This window comes from Triturus cristatus, chromosome 1_2, assembly GCF_964204655.1.
Source record: "Triturus cristatus chromosome 1_2, aTriCri1.1, whole genome shotgun sequence".
NCBI lineage: Eukaryota > Metazoa > Chordata > Amphibia > Caudata > Salamandridae > Triturus > Triturus cristatus.
In genome coordinates this window covers 552945977-552968922 of record NC_140580.1, presented here as the reverse complement: position 1 = coordinate 552968922, position 22946 = coordinate 552945977, and positions in this window count along the sequence as shown.

Here is a 22946-nt window from a genome sequence, read left to right as displayed (position 1 = left end):
CTCCAAAGGACCAGAAATCGTGCAAGCATCTGTCATCGCCTGTGGGGTCAAAGAGGGCATGCAGTCAACGTAACCCGCCGAATGCATTACCCCTCCCTATTATACTACTCTTTTTATAATAAATTTCGGGATAACATGAAACATTTTTAGGCGACGAAAAGTCTGTGATTGGCTGATCGAAAAACGCCAATTTTTATTCTATGAGGTTCTCATGGATTTTGCTGGTTCACTTCCGTAGCGCATGTTTGTCCTTATGCAACAATGTTTAAGGTTTGCTTGTATGATCCAATTGTTCATTTTAGACCAGTTTTTACTGACTGAAGTTTGGCAGTCCACCAAGATGCTATCCATGACCGGAGACATTGTGAGCTTAGGTCGTCAGGAAGTTCACGGAGCCATCCGAGTCTGCACAGTAGGCATCGCGCTCACGAGACGATGGCCACTTCTGAACTCTAGTTCAGACGCCATTTTTAGGTAGGCCAAAATGTCAACTTAAGCGAAACAAACACAAAAGAATAATTAATACAAAGAAATTATGATTCTAATGTTAAACCCTCACTAATCCCTTTATGTATTAGTATTTTCCTAGCATATAGCAACATTTAAAGCAATAATATTCACCTTTAGGATCCAAACAGGAACGCAAACATCACATAAGCAACATAAATCATGTAATATCTAATTACCACATGTACTACTATTAATATGCATATATATTTTAGTTAATAGAGTTATTTTGCCATGCAAATAGTAATTTCCCACGTGTAATTGGTGTATGCAAAAGGTTGATTTAGTATCACACAGCAATCCGTTAGTAAAATTATAATCAGTAGGTTATATAGTTAGTCTTTTCATGCAAAATAGAGGAGGTATACAAAATCTTGTTCTACCTACTCCATCAATCCCCCCCTTTGGTGATTTTTAACATCACCACACTACCTTAAAATTTTATAAAATGTTGGTAACTAGAAATGAATTCAGTTCTCTTAATATTTTGTTAAATCACATTACTGTTTCTCCTGTCTCTTCTTCTCTTGTTTTTCTATACATATTCTCTTTCCACTCTTCTAATTCTACCTCTTCAAATTCTCTTTTTTTTCATTCTTTCTCTCTTTTCTCTACAGTTTCTCTTTTTATGTCATTTCGTATTTTCTCCTTTTGCTACATAGACATCCTAATCTCAAAATTAATACTAGAATAATCACACGTTATTGGAAATAATATTTTTACCAATAAAATTACTACCTAGTTTTAATAAAAAGTCCTTAGTAGTAGAAAACCTTTTTCCAATCTTTTCCCAAATACCTTCAGCCTCCAGTGGAACAATCTCCTCATGCAAATCAGTTATATTCTTTATGTACGTCTTTAAATCTTGACTTTCGCCAGGAATGCAAGTACAACAATGTTGAACTTTCAGCATTCCACAGACTCCACCCTCTTTTGCCAAAATTATATCAAGGGCAAGTCGATTTTGCATTACCATGGCTCGCATGGCAACCATTTCAGCATTTACCATTAAAAATCCTCCAGCAGTGCTTGTTGACAAGTGATCCACTACTGTTGATAATTTTCTAATTTTGTGTGCATTCAGAGATATTCCCACCGCTGGTATCAACGTTCCAAAAATGTCTCCTACAATCACTGACCAAGATTCTCTTCTCCTACGTGTTAGTTGTCTACCTATCTCATGTGCACCATCTTTTCCTCTTCCCACATGAAATATCTTTGGGAAAACCAGGCCTAGATAACATGTGCCTTACCAATGGTCAGGTAATCGATAATAAGCTTTGTTCCCGCAGATAAAATATAATCCAGGAAAAACTGGATCATTTCCTCCTTTAAAACCCCATCCACCCATGATTCTATAAGTATCATGGCAATCACTCGTGCCTACAAAATAGTTATCATAAGCAGTTTGATTTCTTCTAATACTCAACTTCCCTTTCTGAGGCCAATTTCTTTCAACATCCCAGACTGTCTTTTCTTCTTTTCCCTCAGGTACCTTCTTTTGCATTTTTAATCTCCTTTCTTCTACCATATCCAAGAAAGTCTTCTCCTCTCTTTTCAGACTACAAGTTAGATTATTTCTAAATATTGAATCTAATGTTAATTCTTTAGTTTCTAAGAAAAATTCACCTAACACTTTAGCAGGTTTTACTTTATTCAGCTTGTTGACTACAGGTACTTGTGAAAATATGTTATCTACATCTGAAAAATAATATTCTAGTCTCCCTATTTTGTAAAACAAACTTGCTAATACACTACAGGTTATTCCATATGTTACTGGGAGGTGATGGTATGTCACTCCCTCAGATACAGATGCAGGCAACTACATGCAGACGTAGCAATCCCTCACATCCATCATCTTCACATATTCGTATAATGATTTTGAAAAAACATTAGAAAAGTCAGTTATGGACCTATCTATATGTAAATAATTTCTATCTATTTTAGTCGGATACATCTTTTGAATCTTTTCTACATTAGTCTTATTTTCACTATGTCCTTCTATTGTTTCTAATGTAACTTTAAATGAAACCATTAAAGCTAACACACTCCACAGAAGCATTAGTAATCCTGTACAACAACAACACATTTTGAACCATCTTCTAAGGAACATACATCTAGATTTTCTACTTTCTGTGTTTGCCATTTCGAAAAATGATCAGTATCTTTTGACTTAGCCTCTTCTACTTCACAACTAGTTTTGTCTAACCCAAGGCTCTAAGCACCTACTTGGTTCTTTCAGTTTATGTCTTTTCCGGTAAATTGCAAGTTTCTCCCTTTAGAGCACTTTTGTCTCTTCAGTTTGGCATTTGATCGTCTTTCACTTTTCTTTCACAATCTTGATTCAGAATTTCCTGAACATCCATCTCTTCCCCGATGTCGGACAAGATAACTCTCAGGATTTCCGATTCTTCGTCTTCCTCAACCACTTCTGGTACAGTCACCTCTAGATCTCCTTGGCTGTCTGCCTCTTCTCGTACTTCAGGAAGTGCCACATATGACCATTCTGGTGACTTATACTTCTGGTTGGGCTTTCTAGTCCTTTTGCTCTTGTCTGATGGTGTCTGTTCAATGTCTTTTGATTTTTTTGGGCTTGACACCTCATTCACTTGTTCAGCTCTGGATGAATTTACTCGTGTCAATCTGTATCTCAATCTCTTTATCTTGTTTGGCCAAATGTCATCTTTTGCTGGCTTTTTTAGCTTACTTCCTTTTTCATTTCTCTCAATTCTCCATGCTCTTTTCCTCAGGACTCGACCTTCTGGTACTTCTTCATCACTTTCCTCCAATTCAGTTCCAACATGACTTTTACTTTCAGTATTCTTTCTTTCCACCACTTCCTTTTTCTTACCTACTTCTGTCCCTCCTCGTGGTTCTTCCACACAATCTTCCTGCTGACTAACTGTCCCTTCTTCTACCTGGATGTATGGTTTCCCTACATCTCCTCGGGGGTCTTCTGCAACAATCTTTCCCTCTCTCTCTGTATCTGGTACCTTACCATCTACTTCTGTTATTTCAGGTGGAATTTCTCTTGACTTTTCATACGGAACTTCTTTATCAAGAATTTCTTTGACAGTCTCTTCACTGTTTTTATTTTCTCTCTTACATGCTTGTACTGGTTCAGTGTCTGATTCTGAACTGGTGTCAGAAATTTGCAATTTTCTTCTTAATGGTAGATTCTCTGGTGCTATAACTGAACTTGGTTCTGACTCCCCCCTTTCAGGAGTTTGTCTTGCTCTTATTTCTTCTGTATCTGATTCGGAACTTGTATCAGATTCTTCAAAGTATTCTCCTTCTTTGTTATCCACTGGATTTGGAATTCGCAAGGTGTGACTAGCATGAATCGAATTCTTCACTCCTGCACATTTTACAGCTGTTGTCGTGGTCAGGATCATCTGACGTGGTTTTCCCACCGTGGGACCAAGCAATTTCTTCTTCTGTGCACTTTTATTCTCACCCAGTCACCTAGGCTCAGATGGCTTCTTTTCAAGAGTGGTTGCATCCGATCCAACCTGATGAAATACAGAATGAACGGAATCAGCCAACCCCTTGCAATAATCCAACACCAAGTCATCAGATATAGGCAATAGCTTGTTGACGGGTATGAAAACATGTTGCATTGCTCTCCCCATCACAATTTCGTGGGGACTCAAGCCTGTATTCCTATCTGGAATAGATCTAATAGCTATGAGTACCAGAGGCAAGACATCAGGCCATTTCAAACCTGTGGCTAAACACATTTTTCCCAGTCTGTTTTTAATGGTGCCATTTACTTGTTCCATCACACCAGAAGCCTCTGGGCGATAGGCACAATGTAGTTTCTGTTGTACATTCAATGCTTCACAAATTAATTTCATGATTTCATTATGAAAATGTTTTTCTCTATCTGACTCGATCGTAACTGGAAAACCAAACCTAGGAATGAACTCTCTCAATAATAACTTGGCTACTGTAATTCCATCACTTCTTCTTGTTGGGTATGCTTCCACCGATCGAGAGAACAGACAAACCATCACTAGAACATACCTCAACCTGTTGCAGGGGGGCATTTCAATTAAGTCAATCTGCATTCTGGTGAAAGGCCCTCCTTCTCGTCCTATCGTTCCCAGACTTACAACTGTTTTGCTTCCAGGACTGAATTGCTGATATATATATATAGCATCTTTGACAAAGGCTTTCAGCTACAAGTCTAAATTTTGCATTATACCATGTCTGTTTGAAAAGTCTGATCATAGCATCTCTTCCTACATGTGCTTGTCAATGATACATTCGTGCCATGGTAGAAACCATGCTATCAGGCATGACTGGTGTTCCATCCCGATAAACCCATACATGATGTTTCCCGCGGTGCACATCCTGCTTTTACCCACTGTCTCATTTCCTCATCTCCTGCTTCTTCCTGCAACTGCCTCACTTCTTCCCATGTATTCACAGTGTTAGTAAACAACAAGGGACATGAATTCATTTCTTTTTCTCTTCCCCGATTGACTGAGTTCTGATTACGTGCGCAATACTGAGCCAGATCGTTGGCAAATTGGTTGCCAGCTGAAGTATAGTCATTGGATTTAGAATGCGCAGCACATTTCACCACTGCTAACTGTTTAGGCAGCTGTATCGCCTCAAGCAATTTTCCAACCACTTCAGCATTCCTTATAGGAGTTCCACTCGATGTCAAACACCCTCTTTGGGACCAAATTTGCTCAAAGTCATGCACTACACCGAAGCCATACTGACTATTGGTGATCACAGTCACTCTCACATTCTTTCCCAACTTACATGCTCTTGTTAATGCAAAAAGTTCAGCAACCTGAGCTGATTTGACTCCTTTCAGGCAAGATGCTTCCAACACAGCTGCTACTGTACATACTGCATATGCTGCACTCAGAATTCCCTCATCCGTTCTGAAACATGATCCATCCACCAACATCACATAGTCACTTTCTGTCAAAGGTACATCTTTTATATCAGGACGTGGTTTGGTACAGAAATCAAGAACTTCCAAACAGTCATGATCCACATCCTCTCTGACTTCCACATTCTCAACATCAGGTAGCACTGTTGAAGAATTCACATTCAGACATCTCACAAGACTCACATTCGTTGCACCTAAGATGACTTTCTCATATTTAGTCAGACGACTATGCGTCATGAACTGAGTGCGGCTTCTTGTTAAAAGGATTGCCACATCATGAGGTACAAACACTCTCACAGGATATCCCATCAAAATTCCTTCACTCTGTTCCAGACTCTTACAAGTAGCTGCTACAGTTTTCAAACAACCAGGCAATGCTATAGCTACAGGGTCTAATATAGCTGAAAAATATGCAATTGGTCTCCTCAGTTTTCCAAGTTTCTGTATTAACACAGAAAGTGCACATCCATTTCTTTCGCTGCAATAGAGCTCAAATTATTTTTCATAGTCAGGCATGCCAAGAGCTGGTACTTCACATAACACTTCTCTCAATTGTTTAAAAGCCTTTAACTCTTCTTTATTTAATTCAATGGGATCTTTTACATCACTCCTTGTCAAGTGTACCAAAGGTTTTGCAATCAGGGAAAAGTTACAAATCCACTGACGACAATCTCCAACCATTCCAAGAAACATTCTCACTTCTCTTTGAGTCATTGGGGCTCTCATTCCTTTTATTATCTTGATTCTATCTGCAGCTACTTTTCTCAATCCTTTTTCAATTTTGTGGCCTAAATATTGTACTTCTTTCTGACAGAATTGCAATTTTGATGGGGATACTTTAAGTCCTCCATCTGTCAAATGATTCAACAATACAATGGTATCCACTACACAAGCTTCTCTTGTTCTCGATGCCACAAACAGTTCATCGATATATTGGACCAGTACTGAACTTTCGAGCATTTTTAAATCTTCTAAGGACTTTTTCAATATCTGATTGAATATTGAGGTACTCTCTGTATACCCCTGTGGGATTCGGCACCATGCCAAAATACGTTCGCGAAACTGGAACGCAAAAATCTGTTGGCTGTCAGGGTGCAATGAAATGGAAAAGAAAGCATGACACAGATCAATTACTGTGTACCATTCTGCATCGTGAGGAATCTGATACAAAATCACTAATGGATTTGGTACAATGGGACAACATGATACAACGATTTTATTTATTTTTCTCAGGTCTTGTACTATTCTAAAAGTTCAGTTAGGCTTTTTCAGGCCCATAATTGGTGCATTACAAGGACTGCTCATTACTTCCTTCAAAGTACCTTGTTCAATCATTCCGTCTATTATAGGAGTGACTCCTGCAATTATTTCGGGTGTCAATTTGTACTGTGGAATATTTGGGTAACTTACTCCTAACTAACTTTTACGGGATCTACATTTTTCATTAATCCCACATTTTCTCCTGTGAAATCCCATACCTCCATTTTTACTGTGTTTTTCAATTCTTGAGGCAATTCCTCGTGGTCAAATACAGCAAATGCCTCGGTAATCTCAGGTTCCATATTAGCTATAGTCATTTTATACAGTACGTCCTCATCAGGAGTCTCACAAGCTATACCATCTGGACTACAAAATATTGTGCAATTCATTTTACACAGCAAATCTCTCCCTAACAAATTTACTGGGCTTGAATCGCACATGACAAAACGGGGCATTTCAGAAAATTTCCCTATGTTAACTCTAACTGGTTCAGTGAGATACGTTTTTATCCGTCTGTTGGACACTCCAACTACTTGGATCGTTTCATCCGAGAGAGGAAGATTTTTAACATCAGCTGACCTAACAGTTGAACGAGTAGCACCAGTATCTACTAGGAAAGTAATGTTTTCGTCATTTACCTTTCCATCCACAAAAGGGCCTGTTTGGTCTACTTCTAGAGTTGCGCCAGGTACACACTCTTCTTCCTCCCCTCGGCACCGTTAATAACTTTCTTCTGACTCACTCTCATGGCGTTGTAGCCAATACTGCGAAACAGCACTAGCGCGCGGCAGCTTAGTTACCTGTTCTTCGTTGTAGCATCCTGTCTCATTACTGTATTTCTGAGGATTTACGCTCTGTGGAAAAGGCGGTTTTGGCACCTGACACTGTTGGGCAACAACCTGCTGCTGTCGCTGAGGTTGGCAACTCACCTCATTCTGCACTTGTGGATTCAATGCTGCATTATCGCCATTAGCATTTGGGGGAAATTTACACTCAGTTCTCCAATGCCCTTTCCTTCCGCAGTTATGGCATGGCCACTTATTTTTGGCTTCTTCTATACTAATCTGTCCTTTCCCTTTTCCAATGTTAGGTTTTTGTCTCTTGCCCGTACTATTTGCTTGTTCAATCAATTGAGCTTCCTGTCTCGCTGCCACTTTTACTTGAGCCCACATGGCTTTTTCTTTTAATTTACGCTGCTTTGCTTCAATCTCATCACTAAAATACTTTGCATGTCTCAGTAATTCATCTATCTTTTTATTCTGCCAATCTACTGTATGCTGTTTAATCATTTCACTTACTTCAGGTCGCAACCCATACACAAATCGATAAACAAAATGACTCAAATCCTTCTCACTCAAATTTTCATCACCACTGTATTGCTTTAAAGCCAATAACAACCTTTCGTAATATGCATGTACAGACTCTTTCACTTCTTGATGGGTTCTATCAATTTTTACCCAATCAGTTTCTTTAGGAGGTACTTTATTTTTCAGAAAGGTAACTACTTGTTCATATTTTCTCATTACTTCTGGATCAGGGGCACCTGTTTTTGGATCTCTAGGGTATTCTTGAGTAGGCCATCCTATTGTAATTTTACATTCTGCCCATAGGTCTGCTGGTACAATTATGTCAAATAAACTATTCAAATCAATCCATAGTACTTTTGATAATTTTACAAACCTGTCTACCTGCCTATTCCACTCCACTGGCTTCTCGCGCAATCGAGGAAAGTCATTGGTAAATGACAAAATATCTTGTCTGGTCCAGGGGACATGCACATAGCCTCCGCCTGGAATCTCTCTCATGGGACATTCAGTTACCACATTTTCCTTTTCTCTTGCAGGATAAGCTGCAAACGTTTTATCTGTTGCATCGTCTCGTTTTCGAAACCATCTACTTTTCCAATTTGTCTACATCACCCCATTTTCTCAGTAAAATAATTAAGTCTTTAATCCGAGTTGTTCGTCCTGTAGTATTCAAATTTTCAATGTCTTTTTCAGAAAAGTCTACTCTGTATGGTTTTTGTAATGACTTTACCTTTTCGAAGTCGATACCCATTTCACTTGCTACTTCTTCTAACCTTTCATGTAAATTTCTTGCTCTCCACAGTTATACTTTTGCATAGAAACATTAATTCTTCATCCTGATAGGTTTTTAACTTTTCTGTAGGAATAGTCCCTACTATTAATTCTTCTAACACTATTTTTAATTTGGACACATCTAAAAGTCTAGGCTCAGCATCCTTTTGCTGTAAACTCCTTAGCCATTCACTTAATTCATCAGAAGTAGGACCTACAGGAACCATTTCATTTTGTGTTTGTTCTAGACCTTTTGGTGATCCTGGTACTGATTCTGTCGTCATTATTGCTCTATTCGCTAGACTCTGATTTACTGTCAAATATTTAGGAGTACTTTCTTCAGAAATTCCTACCGCTTGTCCCCATGAATTCTCTCTCGAATCTCTTCTTTGTATTTCATTTTCTCTGTTACTGTTATGAGGCATCGTCAGACAATGCTCACTATCATTTTGTTTATCAAAAATTGGCATTACAGGTCCTATTGTTACAGGAACAGTTAGAGCTTCCATATTTTTAGTTAATTCCCTAGTCTTTTCAGTTAACTCTAAAGTAGTTCTGGCTAATTCAGCTGAATTTTCATTTGCCATTTTACTAGGTTGGGTATTTTCTGTTTCTCTGAAGGGATTATTTCTTCCTACCTCATGTGGTACTGATTCAAACTTTATATTTTGTGGTGATTCTTTTACTGGGGCACTTGGTGTCAGTAATGTGGAATTTGGTTGATACGGGATCTCTTTTCTGTACATTTTCTACTAGTAGTCTCTTCAACATTTCTCATAGGGAACATCCCATCAGTCATATTTGCACTTCGCCATCTCCTCATTCTATCATTATGATTCTCTTGTCCACACCATCTACCAAACATATATTTGTACCTTCCGCCACTCCGTTAACGTTCTCTGTCATACAGCTCATCTTCCCATTCCGTCAATGCTTCAAACTGTGTAGGTTTAGGCCTTGGTTCTAGTTTCATCATTCTTTCTCTCAAATTCCTCAATAACGCTAAATTGAATGAACCATGTTCCGGAAATGCTAAAACTCCATCATCTTTTGTATACTTTGCCCAATTGTCTAACCAAATACATGTAGGATAGCCATATTTCGCAACCATAAAGGATGCAGGTGATTTCGGTGGAGGAAGCAACTGTCCCTCTCTAGTCACAATCAACTTGTTAAATAAGTTCTTTATCTTTCTGTACCAGAACTTTTTCTCTTTCTCTGGTGGATCGTAATACATCATTTTCTCTTTTCTCAGTATCGCTCGATTTCTCCTACGACTATTCTGTTGTTTTATCCAATCGTAGCGTGACTCACACTAACGCACCAATCCGGAGCGTCTATATCACTTTCGTAATTCTCCGATCCCAGCGCAACTCCCACTAACGCACCAATCCGGAGCGTCTACGTCACCCTGTAATTCTTCACTCGTAGCGCGGCACACACTAACGCACCAATCAGGAGCGTCTTCGTCCCTCACTGACTAACAAATCCCAGCGCGGTCTTTCTGACGTCAGCTTTTCTTGCTACACCTGCTGACCCCTCCTTTACAAAATTTATCAGCATACTTTTTACATTCACTTTTTACTTAAAATTCTGTTAGTAACTACATAAATACGCCACCATTATCTGTTTTGCTAACAAAAGGATAGTCTTGACCTTTTTCACAAGAATTCCGTCTTTCCCGAGAGCAGCGCATCAATCGGCCCTACTACGGAATCATTACATCTGTCGATAAAGTAGCACTTCCCTCTACCTTACCCTTCTAGCAAGCATTAACTAACCGTTTCTCTGGAAATAAGACACCTGTTGGAAACGCACTGCTCCTGAGAAGTAAAACCAGAGTTTCATAATTGAGTTGAATGCCGTTTCATTTACACACTTTCATACGGAAAATGTAGTTCTTTCACACAGAATCCTGTCTTTCCCGAGAGCAGCACAACAATCTGCCCTTCTACAGAATTATTACACTCGTTAATAAAGTAGCATCTACTTTACCCTTCTATCAAGCTTAGGGAACACCTATTACCTTTCCAGTGATAAGCATAATCAGAGTTCATATGGACTCCTGGTACTTACGACCAAAAATTTCACAGGTGGCCTTCGCTACCCATACACCTCTTTCACACAGAAATTTCCCTAACGATAACACACGACGATGTTATCAAATCGAACCCAGACAATGCATCATGCAACTTCACGTTTTCCCCGTGTACCTACATGGCACAATAATTCCGTCTTTCCCGAGAGCAGCGCAACAATCTGCCCTACTACGGAATCATTACATTCGACTTCCTACATCCCAGAAGTCTTCAAAACAACATAGAACGCAACGCGACTCAACATAGAGTGTTAATACATAAACCAATACTTATCTGAACATCCACGATCAATAATCAATATTCTAAAATAAGAAATCAATAAGCAATAATCAAATCTATAAGCAATAATCACCAAACCAATGCAATAAAACCATCATTCTGCTACCAGAAAAACTTCTCCAGCGTGAGACCCAGAGGAAAAGAAAAGGGAGGAAAATATCTATATACAACTATCCTCCCTGCGTCGCAGACCCGACGTCACACTAGCTCATTCACACATGCAGTCATTGGTGGGGCCCATAACACCAACACCCACACATCTCCACTCACGAGTCTGCACACAGGAGGGATGAATAATTCAAGCGCTGGACATGTGGGGGGTACCTTATAACCTAATGGGAAGAAAAGTTTTTTTACAAAATATACATAGCATTCACCACCTATAGATTCCTAATCATCAAGGTACTCCACCCACTTGGTCGACGGACCAATTAGTTGGATTGGTTGATGGTGATTTGGAACCAGCTAAAACACATTTTAAGACTCAGAATCCTTTACCCTCTTCATTGAAAAACCACAAACTTATAATTTCTGTTAATCAAATATTTGTTTATCTAAATATTGTTTGCAATTAATTTCGACATTTATGATTAATCAAAGTTTAGAAATTTAGTCAAGTAATACAGATCGCTGGGCATTTATATTTACCTAATCTTGCTATCTGGATTTTTAGATTTTTAACCAAATTTAGCCGTTAATTGTCCAAATAAAGCAGGCCAAAGCTCAAAGTCCAAAGTTCTTTGCTCAGCACGTTACAGTCCCAAAGATCTCCAAAGGACCAGAAATCATGCAAGCATCTGTCATCGCCTGTGGGGTCAAAGAGGGCGTGCAGTCATCGTAACCCGTCGAATGCATTTCCCCTCCCTATTCTACTGCTCTTTTTATAATAAATTTCGGGATAACATGAAACATTTTTAGGCGATGAAAAGTCTGTGATTGGCTGATCGAAAAACGTCCGATTTTTAGTCTATGAGGTTCTCATGGATTTTGCTGGTTCACTTCCGTAGCGCATGTTTGTCCGTATGCAACAATGTTTAAGGTTTGCTTGTATGATCCAATTGTTCATTTAAGACCAGTTTTTACAGACTGAAGTTTTGCTGTCCACCAAGATCCTATCCTTGACCGGGGACATTGTGAGCTTAGGTCATCAGGAAGTTCACGGAGCCATCCGAGTCTGCGCAGTAGGCATCGCGCTCACGAAACGGTGGCCACTTGTGAACTCTATTTCCGACGCCATTTTTAGGTAGGCCCAAATGTCAACTTAAGCGAAACAAACACAAAAGAATAATTAATACAAAGAAATTATGATTCTAATGTTAAACCCTCACTAATCCCTTTATGTAGTAGTATTTTCCTGGCATATCGCAACATTTAAAGCAATAATATTCACCTTTAGGATCCAAACAGGAACGCAAACATCACATAAGCAACATAAATCATGCAATATCTAATTACCACATGTACTACTATTAATATGCATACATATTTTAGTTAATAGTGTTATTTTGCCATGCAAATAGCAATATCCCACATGTAATTGGTGTATGCAAAAGGTTGATTTAGTATCACACAGCAATCCGTTAGTAAAATTATAATCAGTAGGTTATATAGTTAGTCTTTTCATGCAAAATAGAGGAGGTATACAAAATTTTGTTCTACATGCTCCATCAACGACAGTAGCCAACCATCCCCAAGAACATTCTGACCTCCCGCTGAGTGGTAGGCATGGCCATATTCATAATTGCCTCAATTCGGTTCGGTGACACCTTCCTCTTGCCTTTTTCAATTCTGTGACCTAAGTACTGTACTTCACTCAGACAGTACTGCAATTTGTTCGGAGACACATTGTGTCCATTCTCTGCCAAATGATTCAGTAGGGCTATTGTATCAATCCTGCAAGCGTCTTCCTTTTCTGAGGCAATAAGCAGGTCATCTATATATTGCACGAGAACTGAGTTCTGCGGCAACACGAGACTCTCAAGATTCTTTTTCAAGATCTGATTAAAGATCGATGGGCTCTCTGAATACCCTTGAGGGATACGACACCATGTTAACACACGATTCTCCAGCCGGAAAGCAAAAAGAAATTGGCTTTCCTCATGGAGTGGTATCGAGAAGAATGATTGGCATAAGTCTATCACTGTAAACCACTCGGCTTCACATGGGATCTGAAACAGTATCACTGATGGATTCGGTACCACTTGACAACATGGAACAACTATCGTGTTGACCTTTCGCAGGTCTTGCACGATCCTGAATTTCCCACTCGGTTTCTGTATTCTCATGATAGGTGAATTACATGGGCTACCCACTATCTACTTCAGAATCCCCTGCTTGATCATAGACTCGATCACAGGTTTAATCCCTGCAATAGTCTCGGGTGACAAATTGTACTGAGGCATTCTAGGGACTTCTACATTCTGTTTGACCTGAATCTTCACCGGTTCTACCCCTTTGATCAACCCAATCTCTTCTCCGGTGAAGTCTCATACTTCATTGTGGGCTTTTTGACCTCCCCGGTCTACAACCGGTCCCCGCCCTTTCTTCCTTCTCAAGATAGTCAGTACAACTTTGAATGTTTCTTAGGACCAAAAGAGGTGGGAACACTCCGGCCCGTTTATTAGGGTTTAAAGAAATGATCAAGGCAAGGGTAACTCGGAGACACAGTCTGGGATACAAGAGTGTCCAAAAAAAAATATATATATTCAACGAGGTACAAGGGAGTCCGGTGTGCACTTCCTCAGGTCTCTCTTCTTATAACCGCTTCCCTTCAGCTTCTTTGTAGGGTCTTTGCTTGGCTTGGTGTCCCCGGAAAAACAAAGAAAAACACAAAGACAACCACCAGTCTGTAGTCTGGTTTATAATTCTCTATTGAGTGATGTTGGTTCTCCACCTGTTTGAACTAGCACCACGGTTTGTGAGGGCAGAGGGTGTGAGGGACAGAGCGGTCCTATCTAGTGCCTGGTTTAGGTCGTCCTCCCTGTTCTCCCCTCCCCGCCAATCGTTTGAATAAATTCAGGAAAGGCACTGACCTGAAGCTACGATCCTCCAGGACCGTAGCGTGGGGTGTCTCGGCGTCCTGTTTCTCCAGGGGACGTCTGGACACGGAAGAACTCCGATTCTTCCTCTCTGTTCCTCTGCTGATTCTTTTCACCGCACGGCTCTCCCACAGGATCCGGGGCTCGCTTTCTCGCCGCTTCCTTGTCCTTCGCGCTCGCCGATTCTCCTTCACTCTCCTCTCTCGCCGCCGTCTCTCTCCTCTTCCGTGTTCCTTCCTCCCCTCTTGTTCCGGCGTGTGACGTCAGTTCCGCATCGGCCGCCATAACTAGTCCGCTAACCTCGTCTTCTGAGGATCGGGACGCCGCCATTTTGAAGGGCACGGACGGTTCTTCCCCCGTAACGCCCGTATTATATTCATGTGACACAGAATCTCTCAAATCGAGTGGAAGCTCTTCCACTGTCAACGCTGGGTACATTTCTATACACAAGCCGCTGGTTGGCAACCTTAAAGGTGGCATCGTCGTGTTTCATCTGTACTTCAACCCCCTTAAGTGTGCAATAGATGGTACAATTTAACTTGCACAATAGATCTCTTCCTAACAGACAGACTGGACTCGAGTCGCACACCACAAACTGGTGTCGGTCTCGGAAAGTTCCTATTTTCACAGGAATCGGTTCTGTCAATGGGTCAGTCATTTTCTTGTTCACTACTCCAACAACTTGGATCAATTCTCCGAGAGAGGTAGGTTAGGAACTACTGCTGATCTTACAATAGATCGGGTAGCACCAGTGTCAACCAAAAAGGTGGTAGGGTGACCGTCCAAATCTGCTTCCACAAACGGTCCCCTCTGCTCCAAGTGTGCAGTCCTCCTCCCCCCTCAGGCACCGTCATGCCAACGGGTCTGGGCTGTACTCATCATACCCTTCGAAAAGAGGCATCTGCTGATAGGTCCGGGTTCCCTGTGGGACCCTCGTTGGCTGGGGAACTTGTACCTGCGGACTGAATGTCCCCCCTTTTATCGATCTTGGCCTTGTCACTGTATTGACCACTTCAGGTACAGGTATCTGAACTACCTCTACCTTCTGCTGCACCTGGTTTGCCGGGCTCAAGGGACACTCGCGTTTCCAATGTCTGATCTGGTCACAAAAATGACAGGCAGTGGTCTTCTTCAAAGTCGCCACATCCTCTCCCGTCTTAGGGTCTACAGGTTTTCCTTTTCCCTGTCCTTGCACATTCTGATTCCCTTGATTATTCCCCCCTCTTCTCCCCGGTGTCCCTCCACTAGGTTGGACCTGAGCCGTTTGCATCTGGACAAGCATTAATTTGTCATTCAACTTCCGGTGCTTTGAGTCTACCTCGACACTACAGTACCTTGCATACCGCAAAATTTAATCCACTGGCTTGTTCTGCCAACAAATCAAATGTTGCTGTATCATGAGACTAACCTCTGGCCTCAATCCAAAAACAAACTTTGCAACTAACTGTACCATATCCTTGGGGTCTAAGGTGTCTAGCCCACTTTACTGTTTGAAGGCCTGCAAAAGACGTTCCTATTACTCATGCACTGTCTCTTTTGGTTCCTGAACAGTTCGGTCTATCTTAACCCAATCAATATCTTGAGGTGAGATCTTCAACTTCAACCATGTAATCACTTGTTCAAACTTTTTCATAATTATAGGTGACGGACCATTCGTGACAGGATCCCTGTCTTGTTCAGAAGTCGGCCATTCAACGGCAACTTTACAAGCTCACCATAAATCACCTGGTAACACAATGTGAAACAATGTGTTCAAATCAATCCACAACACTTTCGAGATCTTAACAAACGGTCAACCTGTTTGTGCCATTCTACAGGCTTTTCCCTCAGACGAGGAAAATCGTTCGTAAATGCAGCCAAATCACCTCTTCTCCAAGGCACATGCAAGTATCCTCCATTTTGTACCTCTCGCAAAGGGTAATTCTCTACCCCTAACATCGCTCCACCCGGAGGCGGCATCTCTCTTACAGTCTTCTTGGAGCTCTTCTTCTTGTACCACCTTTTCTCCCATTTATCAAGCATGATCCATGCATGCATCCCTACAATCAAATCTCTGATGTGTGTCCTCAATCCTATGACCCTCTTTTCTTCCAGTTCTTGGTCACTATACTGCAACCTATGGCTCCCCTGCAATGACTTCGTTTTGGACAAATCCACCTCGTACCTTTTTGCCAGGTCTGTCAGTTTCTCATGCGCAGTCCTCGCTTTGCGAGTCACGTCCTTTGCTACAAAAAGCAGCTCAAATTTCTATCCTGTCCAAAGGCAGATTCCCATTAAATATTTCATCTACCTCTGCTTTCAACCTCACTACATCCAACATCCTCGCCCTCATGGCACCTCTCAACATTTCTCAACAAGCTGCGCCATTCCGTTCATCATACTCGCAGCTCTGGGCTCGAGACCTACTCTCTTCTGCCATGTTTCTAGAGACTGGTCTGTTTCCTGAATCATCTTGATCACTATTCCCTGTCGTCCTACCATTCTGATTCCTTGCAGGTGGTACCCACATTCTCAGATATGATCTTGACTCTGCCAAAGACTTTGGTCTCACCGGTCTCGCATCCACGTGTCCTCTATAGGAATCTGCAGTGGCTGGAAATGGCAAACTCCATTCTATAGGTCTCGGAGCCTGTGCTATTTCACTCACGGTGCCATTCCCTTCGGTAGTGACTCTCTCCCCAGTAGTTGACTGTGCTAGACTGCTAGTCTTCACTTGGTCTGAGTCATATACCGATTCTATGGGCCCAGTGGTAACCAATACTGTTAAAGCATCCGGTAACCTCACAATTCCCACTGCTTTTGTACCTATTGGAGACTGTATTTTCATGTCCTCCTTTCAAGCTGAGATTTTCCCTACTACTCTCACATTTGACTGGGTCTGTGATCCACTAGTCTCTTCTACTGGTGTCGACTTTCCTTCATAAGAATCGGGATTAAATGGAGGTGGTCTTTCTGACAACAATCTTTCTACCAAGCTGTCATCTGAATCACTGTCATCTTCCTCTACGCTCTTCGCCTGCGCGCTTCCTGTCTTTTCTATTAGTGGATACGATCTATCCCCCTCAATTATTTCCACTCTCCATCTTTTCTCCAATGCATCCCATCTCGCATCTTGGAATGCCCTGAATGACTTCTTCACTCTTTCGCGACTGCTATCTCTTTTCCTGTCATACGCTGCTCCAATCCATGCATGTAGCACCTCAAATTGTGTCGGTCTAGGCAGAGGTCGCAAAGAAGACATCACAGATTTTAACTGGTACAACACGTCTAACCTAAAAGTACCATATCGTGGGAAAATCAATTCTCCCTCTCCTTGAGTCATTTTATGCCAATTTTCAAGCCAAATGATGGTATGTAACCCCACAATCTTAGCCATGTAATGTGCTGGAGTATCCTCGGGAGGGGCTTGTTCCCCTCTCCGAGTAACCACATGTCTGTCTCCTCTACAGAGTTCCCGTAAAACTTTAAAACATTTCATGATGAAACTGATTTTTCGTTCGCACACAATATTTTCGTTTACTTCCTGATGTCAATCCACCAATACCAGTGTGACTCACACCAACCGACCTATCGCAGCGCGGCACCATCTGACGTCACCCATTCTTCGCTCGCAGCAGTTCCCCTCCTTTACAATTCCCTTCTCACCCTTACATGTGTCTCATTCATACTCTGAAGTAATTATCTGTCCACGAAACGACCGGAAAATCACTTCTCTGACTGTCTGTCCACCAAACGACCGGACAGTCTCTCGAAACTGTTGACCTCAAATCTGGCAACTGTCTGTTCGCGAAATGACCGGACAATCGCCTCTAAATCAATCGATAGGATTCAAACTCTCGATGTTCCACATACAGCAACCTACGACCAGCGTTGGTTACTCACACATACGCTCCCTATCATCCGTGGGTTGTCAACGACGTCTCATGACTCCCACAATCTCTGGTCAACAATCTCAACTCTGGGTGTCTTCTACACCACAGTCTCTTATCCCAGGATATCAAATCAAAACTCTTGGCCAGTGCGCGCTCACGTTCCAAACCTCTATCACACGACTCTCATTCCAACTCCGCAAGACATCACACACTCAAATCAGCACCTCAATCTAACAAACATCACCCTTTTCATACTCACGCTACCACGAACTTCTACTTCCGCCGCACCGCTACTCTCTGTCGGTTTCCATCAACCGCCGTCGTCCTCCGTTTACAATCCAATGGATCACCATCGCTCGAACTCTATGGGACTCGGTAATCTCTGATCTTGATCTAGATCTCCCGTTACTATCAGAGATAACCATCCTACTTTGCTACCAACTGATAAAGCTAGATTCTTATCTTATCGTAACTTACCATTCCTAAGAATCCTCAGGTCGACTGGACCTTTCTACCTGCTGAATAGTGTGAAGGGAAGAAAATTCAATTTCTCAATATAGCCAATTAAACTTCAACTTTATATTTCAAGAACCACTGACTCAGAATTCCAAAATTTAGGGTTTATTACAAAGCCAAAAATAATTGCACATACAAGCACCTCATCACGAGGTTAAGGAAATAAATGGGCACTAATACAAAGAATATCCAACGCAGGAGTCTCATCCGACTCAGAATAAGAAGTATAGTTAGCTCCAGAAGCATCAGGCCACCTATAACCGCTCCAATCTCTATGTTAGAAGTCATTAACCTAAAAAGAAAAGTAATCAATCTGTTCCTACACTATCTCTAAGGTGACATCCTACTTAGAATTTTCCCCAGGCAAGAGAGAAAAAGGTGTCAGTAGTGAAGACTTCCTTAGAAGTACACTCACTTTGCTTAAGGCAGTAGCCAAAGCTATAGAGCTCATTCTATGATGCGCCTTCTAGCTTCCCCTCTAATAATCCTAGACTGCTCAACCCTCGGGGCACTGTCCCTAATTCAAAATCACAAAATCATAGAACACGCCCTCGTCACACCTCTTCGGGAAGGTCTTCCTTCTGTATTTTTCCATCGAAACTCTTACTTCATCCAAAGGTGTTTGGAGTGACCTTGGGTTCCAGGCACCTTCTCCGCTGAAAGTATCATATTGGCATTCCAGTGTACTCCCATGGTTGCTTTTCCTACCATCCTAACTCCTAAAACAAAGGGTTAGTCTTCCTAACAAGCTAGGTGTCCTTGCACCTGCAACAGAAACATGGGAACGAGAAACTCTCCACTCTCTGAGATTCAGCTGACTTTTCTAAAACCCAGAGCCTTTCCAAGAGAAACAATTTTCGGCCTACAATATTCAGCTAGCATAAGAACGAATAGGTCTTTCTCCTAAACGTATATGCAGTCAGGCCTTTGCATTTAAACACACATTTCTAAATCACATTAAAAGCATTGATTTCATTACCATTCATACATGGATAAGCAAAACTACACGTGCAGACTTTAATATGGTGCACGTTTAAACCTAATGCATCACCTTATACGTGAACTAATTCATTATGCATCATCTAAAATACATTTTCGATTAAACACTGCATCGATCTACATAATTGACACGATTACACTTCTATTCACACTATTATATGCTACTTTAGTACTATATTTCTAAAACCCACACGTTAATATATTTTCTCTAAATATATGGGTGCGGTCTACCTGTGATTATGATGCACGCCTACAATTTCAGAACGATATGGCTCTCTATCAGTTGTGAAGGACAGAATCCAAATGAACTTTGAGATTGCATTGCATATAGATACGCTTATTCATGAACTGTAATAATGGCGAATTAATCAATATTTTGATAAAGGAGCTATAAAATAGATTTATCTAAATATTTAAGTACCAAAAAGCTTCTTGAACAACCATTGGACCGTACTGCAATACGAGGTTTGCTAGCACAGATTAATGAGGGCTGGAAACAGGCCAGGAGCTCAATTTACTTACCTGAGATCCATTTACTTCGAAGCAGTGTAAATGTCAATTCCTTATATAGCCAGTGCTTATCCAGAAAATATGTCATGACTCCTGAACTTAACGTCTAACATTTCACATGCCTTTTAAATTCATACAATGATTAGTTTAAACATTAGATGTTAGCTTTTTTTAGGTTATAATTTGGTAGCAATGTAAATATGTTACACAATAAAATTGGAACACATAAAATTATGCATTATGAGACTCTTCTTTTCTTTTTGTACTGGCTATAGTAGTACAAATTATGTTCTATATTATATATTAATGTTTTGATGAAGAATGAGTGAGATTAGTATCTAAAAATTAAAATAAAATTTATAGCCACATTTTATAATAAGACCACAACCATTTAAAATACCCCCAAATAGAGTAAGGTTATTGTTTCAAGTGTGAATTGGTATCGACCACATGATTAGAAAGGTAAAAGTACCAAAATGATGTGATGTTAACCCTGATAAATGAGGTGAGAAAATGTGACAAAATATCTTATGTAGTTAAATGAATAGCAGACAATACTTTTTCGAGAAAAGCAACATCTCTTTTTACTTCATAAACGTTTAATGAGGCAATAATTTCTTGATAACAACATATAAGCTTTGAAAAACGTTCCAATGATTTTCTATACAGTTCTTTTATGTTTTATTATTTTCAAATGTCATGGAGGGGTAAAACTTTAGGCTGTATAATCAGTTTCCCTCTATTTGCGTCTTATATAAAAGAAAATTATTAAGATTTTGGCAGATTTAATACACCCTCTGCCCTATTTAGAGTGTTTGCCTTGTGCACTCCCCAAATAGGGCAGTCGGGACAAGTGTCAAGTTTAGGTGGATGTCCTGCATCCACCAAACTCTAATTAATTCTCATAATCTTTGAGCAATGAATCAGGATCACAATTTGTTGAATTTCCTTTCATCTTTGCACACTGACTGCCATTTGTGAAGTGGACATTGTTGCACATGCTCCTGAGGAGTGCTGCAGGCAGAAACCTGCACTGTTCTGTTCATGCTTAGATTCCTGAAAGAGATGCTGCCTAGTCCCTTCTGTTTGGGTGCTTTTGCTACTGGACGAGGATCCTGTTAGCTTCTTAGATCTTCCCTGTCCTAATTCTGAACATTAAAACACATCACTGTTGTTTTAATTTGTAATACTTCCCAAGAGTGCCTAAATAAGTTCCACAATATTTAAAATACTTTGGGCTATACGGAGTATGCATATAGGCTGTTGGTGTTAAAATATTCTTTATTTAGCATGTTTTTAAACTCTCTGAAAGCTGATGTTGCTAAAATATTAATTGTGTCCTGAGGTGTTACAAGGGCAGAGAATGAATGGTGAGGCATGGTGCAATATGACGGTTCACCAGGAAAGGATAAACCAGTGCTTACTTTGAATTGGTGGTTGCTGTTGGGGGCAACCAACACTTATTTCTGGGGACAAGCACACATTTTTTCACATCAAATATTTACTCAGTGCAAGAGAGGAAAAACATACAGATCGCAATGACAGCGGAAGCGGATACGTAAAAAACTGCTCAAAGGGAGAAAGCAGGAACATGCAAGAAAAAGGGCAGGGATTTTCTGGTAGCAAAGACTACCAGTCTTGGTATTTGGCATGCCAAGGTTTAATTGCACTGGCCACCAGCTTCGGAGGAGAGCTTTAGGCGCTGGCACTCTCTTGTCAATAAATTAAGCAGTGGTATAAACAAATACATTGTCGAAAAGTGGAGACATTGCATGTATGCCACTGATACGTTTTCTAGACTTCTTCTCAGAACGCGGCCTGGAATTGGGTTTTGTAGGCCCTCTGGCACTAAGGACTTAGTCAATGTACCGCCATGATACAGAGAACCTGTTCGACTGCAACCGTCCTGCAATCCACTGAGCTTTACTTGCGTGAGGTGCATTTTAAGGAACAATCAGCTTTGGAAGACTTCACAGAGATAGCTAGTGGAACCCAAATCCTCTCACATCATGAATAGGCACTATGAAGTTATGATTATATTTTTTAGATTGATTAAAATCTAAATCATATCCTAGTGCACACAATATCAATAGCAACTATTATAAAAAATAAACAAGATAGTGGAAATTGTATTTGTCAGAAAGGAAAAATAATAGAAAATATTGTAACATAAAAATATTGTATCAATATCCTAATCCACTCCTTTCACTCTGCTAGCTAAACTAAATCTAGCACCAAAATGAGGCCTACTCGAGTTTTATAGTTGGTTCGGAGATCTTCATAGCCACATACGTTTTGTGAACAATGGAACCAATGTTCAATAAGAAACAGCAGCTGCTGTTCCCGTCTGCGTAATAGTGGCTATTCCAGTGAGTCAGTAAATGAGCCTCCTAAGTAGCCTTAAGCAATTAAAGGTGTTTGCGGCTTCTGTATGATCCTTAGCCTCCAGTCCCTGGAACAAATATCCTATATGTCTAATAACACTTTTTTCCAGTTTATATATTCTGTCTCAATATTGTTGACTTTTTTCAAAATAAACACTCAGTAGTGAAGACCCTCTAATCTTTCACTTACTGATAGTCTGTGAAATCTTGCTTATTGTTTAAAAGCAATAACTGAGAAACCAAGATATCTATTTCTATCAAGCCTTGCTCATTATTTTAAAAAACTAACTAGAAAAAACTATCCGATTGTGCCAAAATACTCTTTTAATAATTTATCCAAGCAATGTGACTCATCATGACATTAATAATATCAATAATTGTGTATTTATATTTGAAACATACACCTAAATAAAGAAACATATGTAATTTAAAAAGAGACTCTTTAATGTAGAAAATATATCAAGATCATAACACCTCCACATAATGAAATCA